Source organism: Lathamus discolor, chromosome 1 (genome assembly GCF_037157495.1).
Source record: "Lathamus discolor isolate bLatDis1 chromosome 1, bLatDis1.hap1, whole genome shotgun sequence".
Taxonomy (NCBI): domain Eukaryota; kingdom Metazoa; phylum Chordata; class Aves; order Psittaciformes; family Psittacidae; genus Lathamus; species Lathamus discolor.
Window position 1 is genome coordinate 63,965,702 of NC_088884.1, and position 16,913 is coordinate 63,982,614.

Here is a 16,913-nt window from a genome sequence, read left to right on the forward strand (position 1 = left end):
CCAAGACAACACAGTAAAGGTATTGTTCCATGTACACTTTTCCCAGCAGCAGCCTGTTTTAAGGCGTTCCCCGGACCCGCCTCAACTGACAGCTGCTTGTTCCTGATGCCCTTTCAGTTTTGCCAACACATCTGTTTATGTGTATGTTTGGGAACTGAATTGTGAGACTAACTCAGGTTAAACTACCTAACAATGCTTTTTTTTTTTTTTGTATATCTTTTCTTTAATACCAGTTTAGTTCCCTGGTCTTGATTCGCAGTGTGGCCTTGCAGACACTTATGTTGACCAAAATCATATGGCTGTCTAGAGAACAGGAAAGGAAGGAAAAATAGTTGGAAGTATCTTAAGTCAGTATTGCTGCCACAGGCCATGTGTCTTCAGACTTACAGCTTTGTGGTGTTGCTGACAGCTGAGCTGAGCTGAGCTACTGCTGTTGTTCAGTGTCCAGTGCCTGTTCTGTAGCCAACCCCCGCAATGAGTATACTCGCATCAGTTTGCTCATCAGCAGTGATAAACTAAGGTTAAATTAAAAGAACCTAGTTGCCAACTCTGCACTACGGATACGTACTGACTTGAGGGCTAATAATCTTGCAACATCCCTGTCAATTTGCATGGTCTCCACAGTTCAGTAGAAAAGAGTTTACAGAGTGGCATTGAATGAGGTGTACTTTTACCATGCACTTAATCCAGAGTAACAACAGGCAGCCAGCAGAAAGAGCTGACTCTACTCTTCCCCTATACTTGTGTGCATCAAGTGCTAGCACTTCTTCTCTTGTACCACATCAGACGGTCATACAGTTCAGGAAGAGTCAGTTCCCTTTGAGAATCTGATGGATAACTGATAATGTTTGGGGTTTTTTGCTGGGAACAATGGTCTAAATTGAAGGGACTAGGAAAAGCAGAGGTAATGAGCTAAAGCAAGGGTGTTGCTACAGCAACACTTGAAAAAGGACCTCTCATAACCTTGTGAAGTTTTTTAAAAGGAATTCCTTGCTCTTTGCTAACCCAGTATTGCTGAATTTACAAAGCACCTCTCTTTGGACTTGTGGAATAGGAACTGAATTACCAGTGCATTTAAAACTGACATTCTCATTTAAATTTTTATGTTAATTTTTGTCTGCCACTGATGTCACACAAGTGTACAGCAGGAATCATTTTACTGAATTCACAGACACTGCCATGTCCCTTGTGAAGTAATTTCTACCTACATAAAATACATATAAAATGTCACTAAATCAAGTCAGCATTTTATACCCACTTGACACTCTTATTGCACTGATGTAAACTGCTGCAATATGAGCCATCAGTGAATAAAATCACACTAGAATAAAAGTCTTGTGTCAGAATCTCATCCCATATTATAAGTGGGTTGTACTGTTTTAATGGAACATTGCAAAATTGAAAAATCATTTGTAGTCCTGCCAATATTTTGGCACTTAAAAGGTCCTATTTTCCATTTCCCCCTAGTCCCTTTATGTTACTCCATTAGTTTAAAAAGGCTATAAAGAGAGCACATTTAGCCGCTTAGGAATATTTTCATTTCTGTGTTGCTCTTGCCTTTGGCATAGTAGGTCTGTTAGGTTGTGGCTGAGGAGAAAGGGTCGTGGCTGGCCTGTCTCTCTATTCCAGCTATTCTTGGCTGCTGGAACAGCTCCTAGGGGCCCCAGGCTGCCAATTGCACTGAAATTGCTCGTAGCCTTAAGACTATTCAAGGAGTAATTAGCTACTAAATGTGGGTAATTGTGACAGACTCTGGCTAATACTGCTTGTGTCTGAACAGACTAATTAAAGGCTGCACACACAAAAAGATGAGAAAAAACCCTCTTCAGTAAAAGAATTAAGGGAGAGAATTTGATCTAATACTAAAAAAAGCTCTGTTTCCTCTAGTAGGTTCCTAGCACGTTTTGATAATTAAACTTGCAAAATGAAGCACAACTAGAGTTTGTAAATTAAATACTTTCACTGTGGTACCCACCCTTTATTCTCTGCTCTTGATTTCAGAAAAGCCATTTTACATTTTTTACAGAAAGGTTGTTCAGTGCAAGAACATTTACAAACTGTCCTTGCCTATGAACAATCAGAAAGAGGCTCTCGCAAGAGCCCATTCAGAAGAAAACACCCCACTTCACTTCCCCGTGGCCAGCTAGAGCAAATTATTTTAGATAACACATCCTTTGTGTTCTAAGATGCTGCAGTATCACTAAAACCCTCTCAGTTGTTCTTAGGGTGCTATAGTGCTTCCCAGCCACCTGGCCACTCTCAGCAGTCTGTTTCTTTCTCAGACTTAGACCTCTAAAATGTCTCTCAGATATGGCAAACAATTTGCAGTGTCCTGACTTTTGCTTTAGTTATAGCTGCTAAATTTGCGATGTTCGCTGTCTGTTTTACTCCTCTGATCCTGATGGAGTGGCTTTAAGTCTACATTTAAGATGGAGTACTCTGAAATACACAAATTATCTCATTAAATACAGCAGAACTGCATCAGGACTGGTAGCTGTTTATGGCTGTAATCAGTTATCAAATGTAGAGTCCCAAACTGTCCATTTTTTTGACTGTTAATTTTGCTAAGAAGATAGGAGAAAAGCTGTGCTTACTCAGAAAGAAAGTATCCCTTCTAACTTCAAAGGAGAACAAGCCATGCTGTCTTGGTCTGTCCAGAGAGCAGAGAGCTGTGAACTGACCCATGTATGCAAACAACCTGCAAAGTTCAAATCTGATTGTATTCCAGACATTTTACAGCCAGGAATACAGGTGTTACCTCATGATGGCAGCTGCAATTCCTTCTTCATAGACTGCTTCAAAGAGCCGCTGATAAAGCCTTGTCTCCTGTGTTCAAATATTTGCTTACTCTATGTTGTGAAAGTAGATTAGAAATAACATTTTGGAACTGATCTTCATTTTCCAAAACAAAAGGAAATAAGGCTTTATTACTGAACGCAGTCTTTAACTAGTACAGGCAGTTTATGATTGTCTTTTCAATACAAATTTGGTGATCAGCAAAGTTTGGGGCTAACTTGCTGTTTTCTTCTGTATCCCCTCTATTGATTTGTACTTGGGAATTCATGTAAGTGAGGTGTTCTGTGTTGACATGAGAGCTCCTGTGGAAATGTGAGGTTATCATAGCTGATTGTCCTGCTCTTTGAACTGAGAATTTGTGTGACCTGACTGGCAACTCATAAAAAGACTTTTAAGTAAAGAGCAGCAGTGATACTGGTTTGGCAGGACAGTCCAATCTGAAATAGTCTTCAGGTTGCTTTAACTGGTGTTAAGGCTGAGGATGAATGTTCTGGGTATGATTTATGTGGAAAGATTTCAAAAGGCCCACGACACAGGATTTCAAGTAGTCTCCTTGTTTACAATCTTTGTAACATCAATATGTCTTTTGTGCTCCTTGGTACTAGCAATTGGAAGCATCTTAAAAATGAAAGGCAATCATTGCAGCCCAAAAGAGGGGGAAAGAAGCAGAAATTGCTCTGTAGCCTCATCACTCCTGTATAGTTCAGGAAAGAACCATCCAAAAATGAGAAGGGTGATATGTCTGTATCTTTTCAAGAAGTCTGACAGATGGTGCTACAGTGTGCAGCTCTGGAGCTTGCCCTGGAGGCATTCTGGTTGAGACAGTGAAAATGCAGTCAGATAAGCTACAGTTTAGAAATATCTGTCATTGTTCATCGTTATTCACATCACTTCATGTAGATGGAGGTAGGTATAAGTACTACCTTGCAGTAGAAAATGCAGGCTTGATAAATCAATGTGCGACACATGCAGCTTCCATGTGGATGCATGTAAAAAGACCAGACTCTTGAAGTTTTATAAGACAAAGCTGTGGTTTGGGTTGGGTTTTTTGTTTTGTTTTCAATTGACACTAACTAGCAGTTCACAAAATTCTCCCCTGCATTCAGATGCAGAGCTGTTTCCCATACCTACAACTGGTCATCTCGCCATTAAAATGAGTTCATTTCTTTTTACATTAAAGGATTAGTGTCATGTTCCCTGTCTTGCCCAATGACCCTGACATTCACTTTTCTCTTCAAGAAGGGAAACTTCAAGTACTGCAAGTGCCTGACCATTCCAAGAGCAGAGTGTTAGTCTGATGAACAGAACACACCTCAGTGAGATCTGCGTTTAACTGCCTTTGGCCAAGGAAAGAATTAGGCAAAATTTCCCACCTCTGACCAAGGACTAATACCATTTTGTAAATGAGAGTGTTACCACTGTGGTGTTCTCCCCTGTGAGGTCACATTAGCAGATCTGTCCTGACCTCCCTCTGGAAATTCTGCTTGGTGACACACAAGTAGATGGAACAGAGCACCTGCAGCCCTGCACTGAGATTTCCCTTTTGACCCACTGTAGGCAAGTGCTTCCCTAAGACAATTGTTTCAAGCAACTTCATCAGCTCACTAGTTTGTCTGGATTTCATTTGAGGCATGCAGGCATCCACTGTGTCAGGAGCTTAAGTGAAAATGGATCTCCAGATTCCAAACTCACTCACACCTCGTTAATACCTAAGCTAAATGCTACCTAAGAGCTCTGTACAAATTGTCACTGAGTTTGAGTGTTTTCTGAGCTGGATGCACATGAGGTAGCTCTGTTCAGAGAACTGAGTGGCTATGTGCTGGCATTGTGGTGTTTTACAGCATAGTGCACTTGCAAGAGAAGAGCAGAAACTTACAGCCAGATAGGGAGGAGAGGACAGGACAGCTGCTTTACTTGACTGCAAGCTTATATTGCCTTAAACTCCTTGTGAAACCACAGCCAGTCTTTAGGTATCGCTGGGGAGAAGCATTTTTCTATTTTTAGCTTAAATAGCATTGCCACTCCAGTTTATCTAAGTAGTGCTGCTGCAGAATATTGCTATATTTAGAAATCACTGAACTTCTTAATGCAAGAACATCTTATTGTGAAAAAGGTCACAGTGTACTTCTCTGTTCTGTTAGTATTTTTGAGTTTTGTAGTTTATGCTAGACCACTGTATTCCTCTTTAATTACCACTCACATAAATATAGAGCTTCCCTATGTAATTGTGGCATCCATTTCAATCAATTTTTGTCTCAAGGGGATGTATAAAGACTATTCCCCTGATTTTCAGAGTCACCATTAGCTGTGAGCTCATCCAGAGGCTCTGAATTGTGAATAAGGAAAAGGCATGCTGGTAGATGGAATTAGTATGCCTCTTGGTACATACCCTTGCATATTGGTACATGAAATTAATACCCTGCATTGGTATACCCACCCCTTTTGAAGGAACCTATTCCCTCATTAGAGTTGGATTTGTGGCATGCAAGCTGCACATTAGCAAGCAGTGTGAGACTTAAATTTCTGAGTGAAAAGTACGCTGTGTAACATGCTCACACATCTTGCATCTCATTTCCATAAGTTTAAATAACCAATTCAGAAAAAGACATACCTCATTATAAAGCAGTGAGGATCAAAGTCAGGCCCTGGGACGTAGTACAAGGAGTCTTAAAGCACTAAAGACTAGCAAAATAAGGGTAGGGTTACCTCTGAATCAGGACTCCCTTCGTTGAGCATGCCTATGAACTTAATTGGTCAGCTCTGGATACATATTTGCTAGTGGGTAGAGAAGTCTGGTGTTACCAACCTCTGGCTTTGGAATTTGATTATACACAAAGAAAAGCAGGTATTCTCAAGGATAGGTTTATCAATTGTTTCATCTCTTGTTCAGGAATTGCAAATATTATTTTTCCTTTCAAATTCCTTCTTCCTTCATATTTACATGGATATTTGCTTCCAAGGAGCAAAGGCTGTGTGCATTGTGTCAGAAATTAAACTCAGAATTGACTAGAAATAGGTTAGAGAACGCATGGAAACATATAGTGATAGTCTTTATGCCTTTAACAAGCTAATCTGAAACCCACACTGAAATGTCAGGAGATAAGAAATACCTATCAGCATGCACGCACTTTGGATATGCAGAAAATAATTTGGCACAAGGTTTAGACATTTCAGATGTCAGGGTTGAGCAATGTGAGCACTGTAATCTCGTTACATCTTCAGAATGGCACACAAATGCCCCAGAAGAAATCAAAGCCAATTCTCTACATTTTAAGAATATGCTACTAAGATTTTTGTGTGTCAAAGGGGAATTCATATGGAATGTCATATGACACCCACACTTACAGTGTTCCAACCTGTGCTCAGGCTGTGCTGTGACATAACATACACACAGCATTGCACAGGGCAGGTGGGAATCCACAGGCCTCAGCACAGCCAAGCAGGCACTCTCAGCAACATTTTTTCTGATATTTGTCATTTGGCTGTAATAGGACAGATTTGCTATTGCACTTTCAGGTGTACAGGAACAGGACCAGACCAGTTACTAATTTGAATTATTTTAGTTGTGCATCCAATGCAAACACAGCTATTTACCAAACAGTCTGTGAGTGAAAAGGTTCAGAGCTTTGCGTCAGCTTTGCCATTTGTGGATCTAGCAACTAATTGCCTGACACAGCTTTAATTAAAACATTATAGGTATAGACTTCATATTTCCTAACTAAGGTAGATTGAAAAGTTTGACATGGTAGTAGAATAAAGAGATTATCCCACAAATCCTCGGGTTTAGAACTTTATAGACAAATATTCTATTTGTAGGAATAAAAAGGTTTGTATTCAGTGGTTCATCTATAATAATAAATTACTCAGATTTTCTGAAGGAGGTCTCGAGGAAGACCACTCCCAAACTGAGCATGTGTCTTTAAGTAGCTTGAATTGTAACATGTAATTTTGAAGCACTCAAAAAAACTAATTCATGTAAGCCAATCCACCATTATATAGCCAGTATCATGTGTGTCTGAGGCTTGATAGACCAGTAAGGTAGATGATTAACTTGATTTACTTATGTAGGTGGTTAGATTAGTGGTGCTAGTAATTCCGTAGGCTCTGTCTACACAGTTCTCTGTAATATTAGGATGCTGCCCCACCCAGTTTACTGTCCCAGCTTGGAGCTGGCAGCTCATGGTGCCACCTCCCCTGGAAGGAAGTCTGTGACCTAATCTTCGTGTGGTGGAAGATTCCCAATGCAGCAGTTTAGCAAAGGCTTTCTAAATCAGCAATGGAATGAGAAGACTGCTGTTTGGTTGGTCTGGCATGATTAAAAGCGGACCAACACCTCGTTCCAGAACAAGGTCAGGAAATTAAAGGAGGTCAGAACAAGCCAAGAATAGCACGTTGTGCTTAGGGGCTTCGCAGGGGGAAGCATTCTTGGCTGAGGTATGATGTTTTCCGAGAGGATTTTAGCAGGGAGGCACACACCTGTGACATGACACTGTATGTAGTGGGGAGAACAGGGAGGGGAACTCATTGCCTAGTGAGAGGTACAGGAGAACCTGATTTGTCACAATTTTGCTTTTAGGCAATTATATTTATCAGGCAATCTCTAGGGCTGCCATCCCCATTCCTAGTTGCTGACTCAGTCATTCAATATTCTTGTAGCCTTACTTCATTCCTGCAAGATCACTGGTTCTGTAATTGTCAGTGGGGAGTGGGGAGGGAGAGAGAGGAGCCTGCAATGGCAACTGTAGGGCTCCTATGCCAGATGGTATTCCCCTATCTGAGGGCAGGACAGCATATGGCATTCAGGAGCCTTGGCATGCTAGAGACACACTGCACACATTTAATGCCCACTGATGGGCACCATGATCATTGTAATTATAAGAGGTGTCATTCCATCCTATTCCATGGCTTTATGTTATCATCACAGACAATTAATTCATGGATATCAGCTCCTGAGTTAGAATGGTGTTAAATTGCGTGCATAACTTTAAATGTGGTTGCTAAGTCAGTTTGTTTTGGGCCCTATATCAGGCTTTGCTCGCATTTCTAAAAAATAACAGGAATTTATAAGGTAGAAAGCAACAAAATATTGATGAGCTCCAGAGTGATTTTTCAGCAGGTGTCATTTCATGCAGAGCATTTATCTTGTGCATGGTTAAGAAGTGAATTAGGACGGGGAAGAGGTCATTCACTGAGAAATATTTATAATCTCCTTTCATGTTTTGTTCCAGAAGAGGACTGAAAGCAACAGACAGTAGTGTTGAACCTGACCCAGCCTTCCTTCCTTGCTCACACACGGTTTTTAACTGCATCTCATTCATCCTGGCTAGAATAGGCACCCAGTAAGGCTATTGCATGCAATTAAAGTCAGAGAATTTCACTCACTGCACAGACTTTGCATATGATCTCCACAATACAATGACAAAAGAAATGCAGGCATGCAGGGTAGCCTCAATCATAGTTAGGTTTGGTTCCATTCAGACTTGTTTGGCACAGGCGCATAAAAAGGTAAAACCACTTTTAGATCCTGTAACTGGGTGTATCTGCAGAGGGGGAGTGAAGGGGCCATGCTACTTGCTGTCAATGTCCACAGATTTAGAGCAGCAGGTATAGGCTGATTTATGCAACAGCTCTCCTTTATCCTAGGCTCATACATGTATACTTTCATTTCCCAACTTCACTTAGTTCTCCTCCAAGCAGCTTTATCTACTTGGACTTTCTTTGAGGTGAATTTACTGACTTCTCATGCTACAACTGATATATACTGCTTCTCTTAGCTACACAACAGAACACAGGGTATGGAGTCACGTGCATATTCTGTCACTGATGTATACACTGAAATGGTAATTGGTCTAAACCCGTGCATTAGATAGATTGCACTGTAGTTAAAAATAATACATGCAAAATACTCAGAAATAATTGCAACAGACAGATGTAATATAAAAGGAAATAAAATTTTTATGTTATGGATGGTCATACTCTTACTTAAGATGGGGTTGGTTTACACTTACTATGCAGGGTTATTCAAACTTTCATATGGTTCCTATTTCCAGAAGAAGGTAAGATAGCTTAAGCAAATACTTTCCTAATTTATTCTTAAAGAATATGAGCATTTTAAAGTAGCATATGCCTAAAAAATGAAGCAGAACTTTGAATAACTGTGATCTGCTTCTGTTTGCAAACTGAGCTATCAAAGCACTCCAGCTTCTTCTCAGTACAATTTTTAGTGTTTTTACCCTGAAACATCAAATAATCACATTTGGAACTGAACTGTATGTTCTACAGAGTGATTTTCTTATAACTCTGCTTGTTTCATTTCCACAGCCTAATTTTCTTTAACTAACATGTTGAAAAATAAGGATTAATTGAAGAGGAGAGGCTAAAATCCCTTCTTGTACCTTGCTTTTTAGGATCAGGCATCTCCTACAAAAAACTTCTCCTACTGCCCGCAAAGGAAAGTTCTTCCCAGTAGTTCACCTATTTGTGCATCTTGTCTGCAATCAACAAATATTCACTGGCTCTGCAATTCCATCCAGTGGCTACATATGGGAATTGCATATTTTAGAAGGTTAGTTCCAATTTTGTGCAATTTAATTTATTAAGTAGTATAGTTAATATTATTACTGGGAATAAACATGAACCAAAAGGTGCAACTGGAATGCTCCCAGCCTTTGCTGATAAATAAGTCTGCATCTGTAAAGTACTCTTTGAATAATACTGAAAATTGATTTGTTATTGCAGCAACAAGAATGAAATAAAAGCAGATGATTATTTATTAATATTTAAATTAATCACCTACTAGAGCAAGGAACAGAAACCTGCTGAGTGAAAAGCTTTAGCTTATTTTCATTCTGAAACCGAGACAACTGAGGTCATTGTGAATACAAGCTCTTGTGAGAGTTGTCCCCTTAGATCTCAGCCTGCTTGTGTTTGTACTAAAGCAGACCTGCTTGAAATTACATCTTCTGATTATTAAATATGGGTTTTGTTACATGCCATAAGATACTAGAAAAAGTAATTAAAAAAATGAATGTAAAAGAGGACAAGATCTGAATAATGTGTTCCAGAAGTCCAGAATTTATATACAGACCATTTACAGAAAATCCTACTGAAGTTCCGTGTAAAATCTTGAAGTTGTGAATGTTCCATCCCTGGCAGTGTTCAAGGCCAGGTTGTACAGAGCCTTGGGTGACATGGTCTAGTGTGAGGTGTCCCTGCCCATGGCAGGGGGATTGGAACTAGATGATCTTAAGGTCTTTTCCAACCCAAACCCAAATTCTGTGATTCTATGATGGGTTGTCAGACCAGCCAGGCTCACTGATTATTTGAGAATCTACCATTAGATGTAGCATTTCCCCTTGATGATGACAGCAGTTTGAGCCTCAGTGCCTGGAGCCTTACTTCTAACATCACTTCCATTATAGCTATCAATCACTGCTGGAGTGGTAACCGTGGAGAATATCAACGTGATACTTTTACCAGTTACAAAAAATCATGTGCTAAAAGCCTTTTAATTCTCTGTTCTTGACACATACAGGCTTCTAAAATGTTTGCCATCATTATTTGCGTTTTTCTTCCCATGAAAGTAAATGATTTTTTAATTTTGCCTTTTAGAGTGAATACATTATGATACAGTGTACAATTACATGATAGCCTCTTATTTGCCTAGGGGTGCCCTGCTTCCATTAGTCCATAGGTTGGGAAGGCATAAAGACAGACATTTATAACACCAGCCTAAATCTAGCTTTCCTTAAATTTTAAGTGAAGTTCTTCATTTTTCAGTCTATATAAATAAATTTTACCCTAGAAAGTTTCAGAAGTGTGTCTGAGATACTGTTGTGGCAGGTACTCTGTACACATTGAAATAACCATATAATAACTCTTGCGTGCTGTGCTACAACAGCCATTGTGCAGCAGGAAAATCATGACATAATAGCCATCACAGAAATGTGATGGGACAATTCTCGTGGTTGGAGTGCTGCAGTGGATGGCTACAGGCTCTTCAGAAGGGATAGGCAAGGAAAAAACACAATTTTGTTGCTAGAGATGAGCTGTGCTAGGACCATGCCATAGCAGTTTTTATTTGCTTCACTTTTTTGACACCTGGGAAGTGCATGACACAGTTGTAGCTCATATGCTGCATCTGCTAGACAGTAGTTGTAACTTGCTACCATGATGTTCATGTAAACTGATGTTTAAGGAGCTGCAGTATTTAACCCTCCCTTTCCTTCAGCCATCAGTTCCTTTCACAGTACCTAGTATCTGCTAGTGCTTACATTTAGGATGCCAATCTCTATCTCACTACAGCAAACCTGTATATCTCCATAACAGAATTAAGCAAGGGACACAAATTTGGTAGGCTACCAGGCAATATGCTGGCTTCTCTTTGGCATGGCACTGAACTGACAGAAGTGTACTGTTTGTGTTCATTCCACAGTGTCCTGCGGATTGGTTTTATCAAACTACTTAGTCTTGCAAGTGGTAACTCTTTGTTAAACTCATTTCATTAAACTTTCTTTTTAAGTTAAGACAAAATTGTCTGTCTAACTAGCTGTAAGCTGTAAAATCTCCTGTTGTCAAAGGTAGCAGGCACAATACTCTTAGTAGTGCAAGTGATGTAGCCTGGATTGGGCACTGGGGCATTCAATCTGTGTCTGTTATATATGGTTCCTTTCAGAATAAGGTGGTGGCAGTGGAACAGTTGAATTTATGAAGCATTGTGGTTAAACAGAAGGAGTGGAACTCCACCACACTTGATCCGGGGTTTTGTATGATTGCTGAATATCATCCATAAATAAAAAAGGATGAGTAAGGACACCAAAGCTAGTCCCACAAATCTTAAGTCACTTAAGACAATTGAGTAGCCATTGCTGGAGGCTGTTGTAGGACATTCATGGCTGCATTCTGTACCTCCCTTATAATACTTCTTAAAAAGTGATAATAGTGCATAAGTTCACAAAATACATTCCAGGACCCTCTGAGCAGTGTGTGCTGTTAAGGCTGTCACAGGCGCTGCTCTTACAGTGTAGAGTGTTAACTGATAGTTTAAATGCCTTTACAGCTGTCGACTTCTTCAGCCAGATCAATACGCTGTACGAAATCATTATGGACTTCTACACTGCCCTGTGATGTCTGCTGGCCCAAAGTAAGGTCTTTTTTCACTTGTTGAAAATGCAATTTGCGACATGATTTTGCATTTGAAAACTCGATACTAGCTCAGTCAAGTGCCAGAGATAAGGTTACTTCTGTGGGTGGAGAGGATGTCCTCTCTTATAACATGTGGAGGGAAGAAAAACTGGAACCTTTAAGGGAGTGGGGAATGAAAGGTGATTTTTTAGGGTTTTTTGTTTGTTTGTTTGTTTTTTGTTGTTGTTTTTCTTAGTCCTGAGAAGTAAACTATTTCCAAACCAATTTTTTCTTGGGGTTTTCTTTTTTTTTTTTTTTTTTTTTTTTCTCAAATGTTAGTTAGGGCTTTTTAATTTAAGATCTGAAGTTTTTATTGGCAAATACTCACTTATGGCTTACCAAAATCTTTTTTAGGTGTTTAAGTGGGTATTGTAGAAATAAATTGGCTACACATTTTAGTAGTCTGGGTAAGAATCCCCTGTCCTGTGCCTCAGTGAGGTTCAGGTTTCACTTCTTTGATTCTTGCTTATGCTTTTGTACAGACATCCATCATCTCTGTTTTCACCTTGTTCTCCAGCTGCTGAAGTGTCTTCTAAAGAGGAAAATACCTTCATTTCTAAGTGAGTGGCAAGGAAGGGAGCTGCTTCCTTCTAATAAACAATAATGAAACCAAGTCCTCCACTTCCTCCTCCTGTTACTGTCTAAAGCCAGTTAATTTCTAGTGGAGAGCTGAGGATGGACCAAGGCTGCTGCTGGGAAGGCAAGATGGAGAGGACAGGAGCTTTGTGAGGTGGAAGCAGCTTGATGGACCAGGAAACGCTTTGGCACTACATTCCTGAACTAAAAATGGATGATGTCAAATGCCAAACCAGTGTGGGCAGGCAGATCTGCTGCTGCAGCGTGGCTAGGGGTGAAGTACAAAAGGAGTGCAAGTTTTCCAGTATGCAAAAGAACTTGTGCAATACCATAGCCTGTTGTCTGCTTTGTGCTTTGGCATGAGGAGCAGACTCTTTATTAGATAAGAGCATAAGAATATTTCTTTGCTTTATTATTTGCCTGCTGAGAAGCAGTTATTTGGGTGTGGAGGTTAATTATTAAAGGTTTAGCTGTCTGGTTGCCAGACTATTATTTCTCTCCAAAGAGACTGATAACCATTGACAGAAATATATGATCTACTCAAATAGTTATGAAGCAGGGTAGAAAAGAGATGCTTGATGCTCGAAGATGCATTCTGACAAGGTTTTTATTAGGTGATCTTGTTCTTTAGTTGGAGTGAGTGTGGCTTGCTTTCACTTAAAACATTTTTTTCTGGGAAGTACTGCTGAAGAACCCGTCAGCATAAAACCACTAAGATTTATAGTTGGTTTTTTTTTTTTTTTTCCTGGTTCTTACCTCTGTTTCCTCTTCTTTTCTGGCTCAAGCTATGTTCATTGAAGAGGCATTGAGCTTTAGGTACTCATTGGTGCTTCTAGGCTGAAGGTTGTTGTCTACTCACATCCATTGCTCCATCCTCACCTGTTTTGCATAAAAGAGTATGAGTTAGCTGAAACAACTTAAATGAGGTTGTTTGAAACAGGTCAGGCAGCTACAGCATGAGTACCTGGGGAGAGCCAAAAGCAGCAAGCACTCTGTGGCTTTCAAGTCTGATTTTTGTGTTCCATTTGGGAAGTATTTATGGCTGATGTCTTACGAAAGGGTTGTAAGCTGCTGGTGCATTCAGAGTAACTGTACAGAGTTGTGGCTCAGTCACAATTTTCAGGGTACAACTGACAAACTTGTAGCATTCTATGGAGAAGTTAAACCAGATGTCTGAAGTGAAAGAGCAACAGAGTGGAAGTGTAATGTTCCCTGTATTCATTGCTGGGTGCTGGTGTTTTGTCTTCAGAACCCCTTTAAGAGGGGCTGTTTAAGACTGTTGTAAGGAGTGCTGAATTAGCTTTTATCAGGGGGACAGGACATCGAGTTAGTTCAGGATTGACATAAAGATCAAGAACAGCTCTCCCTCTCCTGCTGTACAGCTCCTTGTCTAACAATTTGAATAAAGTGTTGGTTTAATTTGTTCCAAAACATGATTATTCAGAGTAATGGTCCATTCTCTTCACTTCAGTAAAGTGAACCATTTCTTACCCAAACAAACCTAGCTGTTTTTTGGAACCTTTTTGGTTCGTGCTATTCTTACATCAGTTGTAGGATCAGCATCAGCTACTGATGATGGTAAGTTAAGAACCTGCATAGAAATACCATATTTATTAATCAGCATTGGGCGATGGGGATTTTCTTTATTTCCCACCCTAGTTACAAGTGTTCAGTAAGAGCCCAAAGGAGGGACATGACTCTGCGTTTTGCAAAGCTGGATGTTGGAATGGGCTGTGTGGTGGAGGCACTGGTCCTGTGCAGGTTTATACATAGGGATATTTTCTATTGTGAGAAGCACAGTTGGGTTTTCTGTTTATAGGTGGCAAATAACTTGTTTATTAGCATAAGAGAATTCTGCCAGAGTTGTTGGGGATTCTTAGTTTTTCCCCTGCACTTGCTGGAGTGAACTGTGTACTTTTTTTCTCTGTCCTTCACATGGTGTTTTGTTTACCCTTAAGAACCTCTATTGAGCTGTTAGAGGCTTCTAAACATGTATTTTCTGTAGGGAAGCTGCGTATCACAATAAGGTTCATTAGCTTCTGTCACCAAAACGGTAGGTATCTGCTCACAGGCTTGAGCTAGAAATGTGATTTTCACCCTTCATTTCCTGTAGCAGTTCAGATGATTCTAACTGGGGGAAATCTTTCTGTGTATGGTTTTTGTTTTTTTCTTTAGAGCTTGTTAAAGGAAGTTTCTTAGGGGTATGTGCTGTTTGGATGAGATTTTTAGTGTGTAGTTTAGTTTGTTGTCTCAGGCTGAATGTGGCACGTCAGCTGAGTTTTGATACCTGTCCTATCAGTATCAGTATTAGGTAGTGCTGGGTGGTGAGGAATACTGACACATTGTGGTGTGTTTAGTGTGTACTGAAATTTTGCATATTCGAGATGCAATTTGAAAATGTTTCCAGAGCCTCTGATTTGTTGCTGTTAGAAAAACGGGAAGTTTTTATACCATTGTGAGCAGCATGGTTGTGATCACTTGTAAAATTATTTATCATGACAGTATTCTCCCAGGTACTGTTCTGACAAAACTGAATGGGTTAAACAAAACCAGCAGCCAGATTTAGCAGATAGGGTGAGGCTTTGCATAATATGAGCTGTGCGATCTTTAAAATGGAGGACTCTCTACAGTGTTCACACAGTACTAACTGGAGATAGCCAGGGAAGGTGGTTGCAGCCCAGTGGGTAAAGTTTCACATTAGAGATCAGTCAGGTGCCTTAACCAATTTAAGCCCTGGAGCTGAGCTTTCATGTGTGTGAGAATCTCATGTAATTACTTGATGTTTCACTTCAACAGGTTGTAATGGTTTTTCTCCTGGAGAGGGGGAAGCTTTAGAAGAGACTAAGTAGCTATTGGCCATCCAGGACTTGGAAACCTACTCGTACACCACCTTTTGGCATACAGGGGTGCAGGTTTGGCCTCAGGCTGCCATATGCATTTTGGGAGGGTTGCAGCCAAGGGTGGATGAGTTGTGCTGTAAAGGACGAAGTTTTTGAAGGCCTTCACAGACCGCAGAAGAGGGTCTGGCTAAGGCAGGATTGCAGTGGGGAGATGTGGCACAGAGCAGCTGCAGGTGACTCAGAAGCACTTGGACTTTAGTTTCAAGGAAGGACTGTGGGAGGGTGTGGGATTATGGAGAGCAGGAAGAGCAGCCTTCCAGGCATGATGTGAATGATTTGCTTGTGTTAAGAAATGTCTTCTTGTTGTCCCAACCCAGATATGAGTACCACTGGGCAGATGGGACCAACATAAAGAAACCAATTAAGTGCTCTGCACCAAAGTACACTGATTACCTGATGACTTAGGTCCAGGATCAGCTATTTCCTCCTAAAATCTGTAAGGTAAATAAGTTAAATTGAACAGTATGTTTGGATTACAGTTGCACAGGAATATTCAAGTCTTACAGCATTGAAAGGTCTCATATATGACTGTAGGGCAAGTTTAAAAATTACATTTCATATATAAAGGCGCTTTTACCACTTAAGATGAAATTGATGTGGTAGTACATAAACTCTGAACCATGTGTTAATACTTCTATTAAATATCTATAACAATTCTCAATGCAGGAAGTACTGTATAATGAATAACTGACTGTGTTGATCGAATCTGTTGTTTTTTCATTTTGAACATTAGATTTTAACCTTAGAAATAAACATATAACCAGTAATTGGTGCAAACTCGCAGCTTTCTGATTCAGGGAAGATGTTTGGTCTTTACAAGGAACTCCTCCTAGGCCTTACCTCCTAGGTCTCCTCCATGTTTGATCTTAAGTTAATGATTTGTTTTCTTTTCAAGTGAAGGTGAAAGTTGTACATTTTTAAAAGGTTTCTTTCAGAAAAGCAGGGGGAAAATCATGATCAGCCACCAGTTTGGAAACAATAACAAGAAGAAGTCATGTTATTGAAGAATAACAAGAAGTATTGAAGACTAAGAAGTTCCAAGTGTTAGAAGGCAGACACAGGGCCTGTGAGAATGAAGACCTTGGGCACACTGTAGGGGAGGATCTGGTTTGAGACCATCTTAAGAACCTGAACGCGCACAAGTCCATGAGACCTGATGAAATCCATCCATGGGTCCTGAAGGAGCTGGTGAATGAAGTTGCTAAGCCAGCAGTCAGCTGAAGTTCCCGACGACTGGAAAAAGGGAAATATAACCCCCATTTTCAAGAAGGGGAAAATGGAAGACCCGGGGAATTACAGACCAGTCAGTCTCACCTCTGTGCCTGGCAAAATCTTGGAGCTGATTCTCCTGGAAGACATGCTAAGGCACATGAAAAACAACAAGGTGCTTGGTGACAGCCATCATGGCTTCACTAAGGGGAAATCCTGCCTGACCAATTTGGTGGCCTTCTATGATGG